Genomic DNA, 11,302 nt, shown 5'->3' on the forward strand with positions numbered 1-11,302 from the left:
GCTGAGGTGGAGAGGGCACTGTCCCATGGGCCCTCCTACCTTTTTGGCCTTGAGGCCCCAGCCCAAGGAACCCAGGGCTTAGAAAGTATCCATGAATCTTGTCTCTTCAGGAAGCCCCCCTCCCATGATTGCAGCTGGTTCTCTGAAATACTCTTTCCGATTCCTTCCTACCATCCAACCAGACTGAGGCCACAGATATCTGGGATCCCTCATCCCTGTCCCCCCTTTTTGCCTCAGGTAGGAGATGAAATGACACCTCAGCCCCAGGTTCTGGTGTACTTTTTAGGAAAACGCAGGAGGTCTAGGGTGTCTTTCCAAATACAGAGGCTATAGGACCAGGTAATGCAAACTTTGAGGACCACCACCTCCCCCCCCTTAGAATTCTGGTTCTGCTGCTTACTGTTGGTGTGAACTTGGATGACAACCTTCACTGCTCTGTGCCTCAGTTTCCCTTTCTTTAGGGCCCTTCACACAGTACCTGGCATACTATAAGTACTCTATGGGGTCAAATAATTATGTGCTCACAGAGCAGGGATTGCCAGGGATTTGCACTGGAGGCTGGGGAACCCCAGGGCAGGGCTCCCCTAGAAGGAGTGACCCCAGTGCGTTGCAAGTGCCCTCCCAGCCCCAGCCAGGCAGGCTCTCTAACATGCCCTGAGGTTGATTCATCCGCCCTGGCCAGCCCTGTGTCTGCCCCCCCCCACACACACACACCGCTTCCTCACTAGTGTGGTGGTGCCCTGTGCTCCTGCTGTTCTTGCTTCTCTCTCACGCCCCCAGCTTCAGCCCCAATAGCACCCACCCTCCACCCTGACTTTCACCGCCATGGGAGGGGAGATCCGGCCCAGGGCTGGTTGCAGCCTCTAGCTCCTCTCCTCTCTCCCTTGAGTCCAGGGTAAGGCCCCAACAGCCTAGCCTATGGCAGGACTAATCTAGTAGATTCCCAGATGGTCCATTTAAGCTGGAATGCTTGACTTTCTGTTTTGTTTTTCATCAGCAGTTTGCAAAGAAAAAAACTTTCTTTCCCATAAGAAGCATTTCTTCAGGTTACTACACTCACCCCACTCTGAAAAAAAAAAAAGGAAATTTGAGATACTTTTTATTTGGATGAAAATTAAAATTAAGGACTGCCCAAGGAAGCAGTGGAGGTTTAAAGCTCTGATTTTGCGTGGTGACTTGGGTTCAAATCCCCCTGAGGCACTTGCTGACTGCCTGGTTTTGGACAAATCACTCAGGGTCTTATTCAGTTCTCTCTTGTACCTGCATATACAAATAGAAGAATTTCTTCACTACAAACTTGTAGAGATGAGATAAAATGTCACAGTAAATGACTTCTAGCACAGAGCCTGGCATAGGAAAAACACTTGATGTCCAAGGAAACAAAACTTCTCCCTAACTCACTCTCAGTCGAGGTTTTATAGAGTAATGGGAACAGAGAACAGGACTAAGTGAGTGGTAAAAATTCATGAGAAGAAATCATTTTGAGAAAAAAAAATTTTAAGGCGGCATCGGAAACGTAAGGGAGAAAAAAACTCTGAAACTCAAAGAAGCAAGTGAAGGCACCCACCTGAATCCTTTCCTGATTATAATTAAGGAAGAATTTTGTGTTGTTTTCCAAGAATTTCCACATCTTTGGAAGGAGCACTACTTGGACAAAGAATGTGCAATATTCATCCAATCCATTAGGTCTTCATTCTTCATGAAGAAATTTTTACGCGCATTAAAAATATATATGTGATGCATATTGCCAAGTGAAAGAAGCCAGTCTGAAAAGACTACATACTGTATGATTCCACCTATATGACATTCTGGAAAAGGCTAAACTGTGAAGACAGTAAAAAGATCTGTGGTTGCCAGAGGCTGGGGGAGGGGAAGAGAATTGAACTTGTGGAGCAACAAATAATTTTTAGGGTGATGAAATATTCTGTATGATACTGTAATAGTGGATACACGACATTATACATTTGTCAAAACCCATAAAACTGATGACTGTAAAGACTGAAACTTAATGTAAACTCTGGGCTTTAGTTAATAATAATAATATATCACTGTTGTTTAACTAACTATAATAAATGTACAACATTAATGCAAGTATATTTAATAATAGGGAGACTGTGTGCCTGGGAAGGGGGTGTATGGGAACTCTGTGCTATATGGTTAATTTTCTGTAAATCTAAAACTGTTCTGAAAAATACAGTCTATTAATTTAAAATTGTGTACTTGCAAGAAGAGTGATAGGGTGGGAATAACATGGGACCAGGTGACAGGGAACCCTGACAGATAATCACTGATTAGCTGCGTGGCCCTGGGCAAAAGCCCCTTGTCTTCTGAGCCTCGTTTTGTCATCTTTAAAATGAGGCGTTATCCTCTGAATAAAGTTCAGGGAATGTGAGCTGCGAGTAGCTTAGTTCCAGGAGCCTCCAGGTAGTGTAGGAAATGCCTATTCTCCTGCCCCGGTCACCTTGACCGGCTAATTCAAATTTCCTCCAAATACCACGCGGGCGGTGACATCAACCGAAACACTAAACTGCTTCTGGTCCCTTCTAGCTGGCGGGGTTTCTTCTCTTCTTGGCGCGACCTAAAAACTCATATTTTATTCATGAAAATTGAGGCCCTGGGAGGCTTCGGCATAAACAGGATGTAAATATTTGCGGGCGGTGGGGATGAGGTGGTATTTCAGCAGGGGCTGACCAAAGCGGGGACCTCCAGGACAATGCTTGCTTAGGACCCGCCCATCTCCTTCTCCTCTATAGGTTGGAGGTGGGGGGCTTGTGCAGGCTGTACCCCTGCATGGAGACCGGGTTTGGAACTCCAGTGCACTCCAAGTGAATGGTGATGTTGCTTCACCTTCTGCTGCATCCCATTCCCCTAATCATCGGAGGTCTCTTCCTCAGCTTGAGACAGGATTGGCTTTCTGGCACTTGTAGAAGTACCTGGCCTCCTCTCCAACCCCTTACTTGTCCTTCCTGCATCTGGGCACCCCTTGTTTCAGCTCTGTGGAGTCCTCAGAGCTGAAACTGTACGTTTTCATGGTGCCGTCCCTTTGCTTATTCCAGTTGCTCCACCCGGTGTGAACTTACCCCTATGGACTTCCACTGGTTTCTAAGACCCGCTCCAGATGTTTGCATGGACTACACCCTTTCCTGGAACTCAAGGCTCCCCATCTCTTGGGCTCCTCTAAGAGGATGACTTCTGTGCGGCTATCAGGGCCTCTGAGAACTGTCCCCGCTGCTTCCTCCCCAAATCTGGGTTCAGAGTCCTCCCTCCCGCTACCCATAGCCTAGGATTCCCCATATTTCAGCACCTGCGATGCTGAACTGAAGCCCTTCCTCATCTGCATCCCACTCTCTGATAGGGCCCAGACTCTGGTGCTATTTATTCACTAAATAAATACTTGTTGAATAAATGAATGGATAGATAGATAGATGAAAATGTAGCTCAATTACCACCTGTGTCTGTGACCATCTCTGACTCAGAATGTATGTATACTCCCTCGGCCCCGTGGAACTCTTCATTCACAGGCATCTGCCCCATGGACAGCAGACCCCACTCTTTTACTGCCTTACATGCATTGTGCAGCAGTCATTCTTTTCTCACACGTGTCCCCCATGCCTTCACCCCATAGCCTGTGCGCTACATCAGTGCATGTAGGACACTTTCTAGAGAATAATAAGTGGCAATCTGGGATCTCACCGGGTATGGAGGATTTTCAAAGTTACACCCTACACAGGTATGAGGAAAACATTTCTGTATGTGAGACATAACCTTCTTGGAATTGATACCCTTGGAGCTTCCAAAGAATGTGGTGAATGTGTGTGCACATGAGTGGGCATGCTGGGACTATGTTTACAATGTTCATGACACCTTCTGTGAATAATGAGACCCATGCTTGACTGTTTCTGGCATTAGGATAAACGTAAAATATACCCCCAATATTGGAGCACCACCTGGCCAGATTGGATCCAGCTGAATTACCTCCATTACAGTGGAGATGGTATTAAAATGGTAAATGTGACCTCATGCTGAGAAATAATTTCTGGGGATATTGCTATTGAAAGAAATGTCCAACTGCTCAGGTGAGGTTTTTTTTTAAGTACAGTTAATCAACCCCCTAACTGATCATGTGTAAACATGTAGGTTTTTTTTTTTCAGTATATATAACACTTCTTAGCTTAAAGTAGGCTCACTGATCTAGCAGTCCAAATACACAATGCCACAGAGAGCCCAACGGGAAAGAAAATAAAGACCTGCAAAGCAGCCTAGAGAGCCTGCCTTGCCCCTCACGTTGCTGCTGGAAGAGTGCCCAGACCCCTACTCACACTGCTGTCCTTGCATTTATCGTCTCAGCAGAGGTTCAGCCCTGCCGCATGTCCAGACCCCCAGACCTGCTACATCAGAACCTCCGCAGTGGGCCCAGACCTCAGCATTTGTGTAAAACCTTCTAAGTGATTCTATGCAGCCAGGCTTGGGAATCCTTGACAGGTGCTTCCTGAGACTCTACATTTCTAACCTGCTCCAAGCTGATGCTGCTGCTGCTGGTCCCTGGGCCACACATGAAGTGGCAAGACTTTAGACAGAACAATTTTTACTTGAAATAAAAAATTTAGGACACAAGTAGTTCACAAGTAATTCTTATTATAGAAGACTAAAACTAACAGAAATGCATTGAGTGAACCATGAGAGAAAGTTTACCTCCTCTCCTTGGCCAGCGTCCCCTCCACACCCCGATCCTCCCCAGAGGGAGACACAGCTAACATACGTTGCTTCGGGTAGAGATACAGTTTCTTTTTAGGTACATTGAATTATGTTTTTTCCCCAACTTTTTTTTTTTTTGCACGGAATCAGTATACATAGATGGCTTTCATTTTTAGTGACTGTATAGTATAAATATACCATAATTTACCTATCTATTCTACTTCTGATGGGTGTTTCTATCATTTTCTGTTTTCTCCCATTCTAGTGATGAATGTCCTAGTACAGCTGTCTTTGAGCACATGTGTAAATATTTCTGTAAGACTAGTTTCTAAAAGCAAATTCTGAGTCAAAGAATGTATGTATACTTCTAAAGCATTGCTAGAAATGGACGAATTGCTCTCTAAAAGAGCTTTACAGTTTGTTCAGATGAGAAAATGAACAAATCATAGAAGAGTTCAATACATATTAAATGTAAAAGGTCAAACGTTAAAATGTGTTTATCAAGAAAATGAAAATTAAAACAGCAATTACATATACACTCATGTTGTATTACATGTAATAAGTGTTATATATACACGTGTGTGTGTGTGTATGTGTGTGTGTGTGTGTGTGTGTGTGTGTGTATACACACACATCAGATTGGCAAACAAAGAAAAATATGCACTCCCATCTTGGATAACTGGTCATAACTGGAATGAGCTCAGGTCCCACATCCCTCAGCAGATTTAGAAGTGGCCACTGGGAGGCCAGGGCAGACGTGCTGACTGAGAACAGGAAGCAGAGAGAACTTGGATGAATAAACAAAGAGAACAAAATTAGAAGTAAAGAATCCAACAGCCTAATGATCCAGGCTCTACAGTGGGGAGCAAAGCTCCCCCATACACCAGTAGCCTAGGGTCATCCCCACATCACAGCACACAAATCACTTGAACTCTGCAGCGATAACCTTAAAGCATCAGGAAAAATTCTGGACCCTTATTTTTAAGAGGGCAGGGAAGTGTGTAAAGCAGTTTTCAAAGATTCCCGGTTGTTAAAATTTTAACAGGATAGTTACAATGAAAAGGGCTTTACGCTTTTCCTCACGACCCTTCTGTGAGGTTGTTATTATCCTCATTACAGATGTGGAAACTGAGGCACATGGTACCCCAGGTTTCTCTGTCAGTAGGAGATGGAGCCTGCATCCAGCCTAAAGGTCCAACTCAATGAAAAACTTGGCATACAGAGGGCACTTAACTAGAACACGTATTTATGTAGAATAGCTTGTTCTCTGGGAGGGTTATCAAAGTATTACTACTCAGGATTTGCTTAAAGCAGATAGCTCTCTTTGAAACCATCAGGCTCACCCACTCTAAAATGCCACCATGTTAGGAAAAATAAATGTTTTTTAAAAAATGCGTAGACATCTTCCCCACCCCTCAAAATGGAGGTGTCAGGAGATAGTACCAGAGCTTTTCTGCAGAGGGTGTAAAAATTTAAAAAACAAGAGTCCTCCTGGACTCACTGGCTCAGGAGCACTGGCTTTAAACTTGAGCTGTGCTACCTTTCAAGGCCAAGCTCATAGGTCATCTTTTTGTGGAGCCTGGGCCACTCTGCCACAAGTGACCCTTCCCTCCCTGTGGTCTCCAGCTGAACTACCCCACTGCAGTGGAGATGGTGTTAAAATGGTAAGTGTGACCTCATGCTGAGAAATAATGTCCTGGGGATATTGCTATTGAAAGAAATGTCGAACTGCTCAGATATCACCACCAGTGGTGTGTGGGACACCTGAACATCTGCCAGAGTTCTCAGACTATGAACTTGTCAAACTCATTTTTGCATCTCCTGCCACGGTCAGAACAGGACACAGCACTGGTCCTTTGTGGACTGACCACACGAGAGCCACATTCAGACTCTAAAGCAAGGCCTGTCCTTGTCAAAAGGGATGCCTTCTCCTGGATGCCTGCGGAGACAACCCACCAGAGGTCACCCCATGATCTCAACGAGAATGACAGGAGCAAGAGACACACACTTACACACTCAGAGACACATGACACACACCAGGGAGAGACTCAGAAAGGCAGAGGCAGGTACGGAGGAAGGATCTTGTTCAGATGGCAGGTGCATTTCCTCTGTGGACAGACTGACTTTAACCTCAGGCCACCAAGGCCCCCAGGAAGCTCATGGATAGGCCAAATGTCCTCATAGAGCAGACATGAGAGCAACTACTCAGACACAGTGAGGAGTACAGGCTCAGGGTTGGACCTTTAGGCTGGATGCAGGCTCCATCTCCTACTGACAGAGAAACCTGGGGTACCACGTGCCTCAATTTCCACATCTGTAATGAGGATAATAACAACCTCACAGAGGGACCATGAGGAAAAGCATAAAGCCCTTTTACCCAAGTCTATTGTTAGTTGCTATAACTGATTCTCTGTGGGGCCTGAAGACTTTCACCAGCCCCAGACTTATCAAGGTGACGCCAGGGACAGCAGGCAGAGTGGGGAGCTGGGGGCTTGAGTCCCAGCTGACTCGGTGTGCATTTGCAGCATGGCCTCACTGAATCTCAGCAGCCCTCAGCTTTCTCATCTGTAATAATAATAGTACTGGACCATTGAAATAGTACTTTTAAATATTATCTCTTAGAATTGCTAGGAGCGTATACTAGCACAACCACAACCCTTTGGGACACTAGTCGCAATACCCACGCCGTGGGAATGTGGGTTTTCTGGTGGGCCCTGAGACAATTTTTATTGAGAAGTTTATTTGGAAAATTACTTAAAACAAATTTTTTTTTACTTTTGAAACTTACAAATTTTAAAAACCTCATTCTTCCTCAAGCTTCCAAGTTTACTTTACAAATCTTATTTTTCTTTTTATAACTATGGCAAATTTTGAAAATAACTCTTTAAAGTCTTTTTAGATACAATATAATTTAATTCTCTGAAATATTTTAAACTACATTTATAAATTTAAAATGTTTGATTTCCTTTTTAAGTATCTCAGTTATCTGACAAACCTTCTAAGTACTTAAATATATGTTATAAATCTAATAAACTAAACTTGTAATATGTTGAATCTCAAGTTCTCTTAAATATCCTAATACTATTTATAAGTTTAGTAAGATTTTAATCTAAAATCACTTGTTTAACTTAATAATTCAATTTTACACTTTAAGTTAGAATCATACAGTTCCCCTGTTAGACAGTAGTATGCCACATTCTCATAAGCATTTCAAATCCTTAAGATATCAAATAGATAATGATTACCTATAAGTGCCTCAAAAAACACTAATACAAGATTTTTATTTTCTTTATCATATCTGTACTTCTGAAACTCCCTGAGATTATTCATTCATTCAAAAAATATTTATCAATATCTGCAAAGTGCCAGGCACTCACTATTCAAGGTACTGACAAAGGCAGTGATTAAGATGGAGAAAATCCTTGCCATCATGAAACTTATTCCAATGGGGGATGCACATGCAATACATACATACATAATACATTATCAACTAGAGTTATACGTTACAGAAAAAAGAAAGCAGGGCAGGAAGGGAAGGGATTTGTGCAAAGCGGGGAGCAGGGAAGCTCTATGAGTAGATGACATTGAGCAGAGACCAGAATGAAGCAAGAAGCAAGCCATGTGGACATCCGAGGGAAGTGTGAGTGCAAAGGTCCTGAGTTGAGGGTGTGCTTCGGCCTTCTCGTTTAGAGCAAAGAAGCCCATGTGGCTGGAACTGAGTGAGGGTGAAAGTCGTGGAAAGGGAGATCAGGGAGACAGTCCCGTGAAGGTAAGACACATGGGGCTTTATAGGGCTTGGGGTTTTAACTCTACCTTGACCCTGAACATTCTGTGAGGATTTATCTTGAGACCTTCTCTGGAAAGTCATTCTAATGATCCTTATTAAATTGAAGATGCCTTTACCTGGGACCCAGCAATTCCATTTCTAGGTGTGTACCCTAGAGAAGCTGTCTCAGAAACACAATGGAATACCCTATGGCAGAAAACAAATTCATTCAGCAAGTTTTTATTAAGCACCAACTCCGTGCCAGGCAGTGAACGAGAGTTCATTTTTATTCTTAAAGAGGTTACATTCTAGAAGATGAAATAGACCTACATAGGTAAATCTCAAAAACATATGTTAAACGAAAAAACAAGTTGAAAGTTATTCACAGAATGATTCAATTCATGGAAACTTTTTAAACCTACCAAACAATAGTATAGCATGTTCACAGATAACCTATATCTCATCGAAGTACAAAAGTATATAAAACAGGCTCAAACCACCTGGTCTAGATCCAGATTCTACCTCCTACTCACCAAGAGACCCTGGAGACCACAACTGACCTCTCTGTGCCTCAGTCTCCTCTTCTGTAAGGTGGAAGTGGAAAAGGGAAGAGGGTGGAGAGCTTTAGCAGTATCCATAATGTTTTATTTCTTTTTTTAAAAAAGGAAGTGAAATTTTAACATCTGTCTTAATGGTGATTACATGAATGTTGATATATTTTTAGTATGTTTGAAATGTTTTATAATTTAAAATTTAGAGATTAAAAGATCATAAAACAAAAACAAACACTTCTACACACATTTCTTCCATATGCACTCTTGCCTCCCTCCAGACCCCTTGTCACGTGGCAACCAGAGTGATCTGGCCCCTGTGTGCTCCACTCTTGCTGTCATTCAGTCACTCATTCCTTCAGGACATATATCACACCTACTCTGGGACAGCCAGTATAGGTAACAGGATATAAAGGTAACCAGGACAGAGAGAGTTCCTGTTCTCAAAGAGCTGCCATTCTAGGGAAACAAACAATAAACAAGGCAATAAATCCAGATAATTATGTATTATGGATAAGTACAATAAAGAAGTAAACAGGGTGATAGGAGAGAGAACAGTGGGAAACAGGAATGGTTTGGGGAGTTGCCTTCCAGGCAAAGCCAACAGGTGGTCAGTTCTCAGATTCAGAGTTCAGATCTTGGGTCAAAGGCCCATCCCTAGCAAAGCTCTTCCTGATCTCCCAGATGGAGAGGTACCTGATTGCTGATATCCTAACAACAAATCAATGCCTCCTCCAACACTTATCATAATTATAATTAAGTAACATGTGATTGCCTGCTTGGTGTGTTTCCCTCCCTACAATGTAAGCTCCTTGAGAGCCAGAAGCTTGCCCTGTGCACACACTCTGTGCCTATCACAGCAGCTGTAGGCACTCAATATTTGTTAAAGACAGAAACCAAGAGTCAGGCTACCAGCTTCCAGATTCTATAAATCTAATTACAGCGACTCCTGAGGACAAATGCTACCCAAAGGACAAATTCTTATACCATAGATATATTTATAAAATATGCTTTTTCACTACAAAATGAGCCTCTTAATATTGAAAGTGCTAATAAGAATGTCAGAAAACCTCTAATGGTGATGGAACTGCATTGTCTGAGAGAAAACAATTATTTCAGTGATTGTATCACCATTTAAAAAAAATAGCGAAAATTCATTTAAAAATCCTGGAAAATAGCAAGTGAATTTTAAAAAATTCAATGTAAACAAAGCAAACAGCATCAAGCAGGTTCGACGTTCTGGGCCAATGGAGGCTACTGGTGGGTGGAAGGCAGGTGTATCCGGTAATCCTGGCATTGGATTGAGATGCCACCAGATTTTCAACCCCATCCAGCAATAGGGAAGGTGGGCTATAATCTAACAGTGAAAGTCAAGGTGTCATTGTAACCCAAATTTGTTGCCTGTCCTATTTGATACTTTGATTGGAAGGCTCTGGCTTTGGGTTAAGGATTTTGTTTTCAATTTGATATCCTTTCCAGTCTTTCCTCTTTTGTATAACTAATTGCCCTCTTATAAGAAAAGAGTCTGGGAGCTTAGCCTAGCAGTGAATTCAATTTCCTGGGATTTCACAGATTTGTTTGGTGGGAAATGTAGGAATTCACTTTGGCTCATCTTTGCTCTTTCACAAGAACCTGTGGTTTCCCCAACACTCCCTGGATAGTGTGGTCCTAGAGGGTGCTGTATGGCGTTTGGAGGTGCTGTGTGGCCTTGGGGGAGGGCTAGAGTTCTTAAACTCTAAGCTCTGTCTGGGCCTGAGTCCAACAAATCACAGAATGCTCAGTCTAGAGAAAAATGTCCTGATAGTGCAGTTCTGCCCCAAAGGTCATTCGCTTCTCTGGCATTCCGAGCACATCAGTGAAAGCAGAGTCCTGAGAGTACCAACAGGCCTTTTGTAGAGAAAGGTTTTTGGAGAGGAACCATGAAAAGTGAAAGAATTGTACACTGTTTTCTACATTTATTGAAAATGTTTAGTTTCTAATCACAAACATCCAGTGTATGTGGTATGAAGTGCGTGTGTGTCATAGCTGACTCTAAGGAAAATATGAATATTACCACATGGGAATGATCCCAAGGGAAAACCACAAAGAGACATTTCAAGAAAAGTTTATTATTTCAAGAAAAATGTATATTTTCTCCTTCAGAGAAATAAAGGACCTATGAATAGTGATTTTAAAAATACACAAGATGGCTCCATCAGTTTAAAAGGGAACAGAAGAGAGACAGCCAACTTAAAGGACTCTCTAAATCATGTAAAAGGAAAAAGAAAAACTATCAAGTTCTGAACCAAGA

This window comes from Pteropus vampyrus, unplaced genomic scaffold (assembly GCF_000151845.1).
Source record: "Pteropus vampyrus isolate Shadow unplaced genomic scaffold, Pvam_2.0 Scaffold193, whole genome shotgun sequence".
In the NCBI taxonomy this organism is placed as follows: domain Eukaryota; kingdom Metazoa; phylum Chordata; class Mammalia; order Chiroptera; family Pteropodidae; genus Pteropus; species Pteropus vampyrus.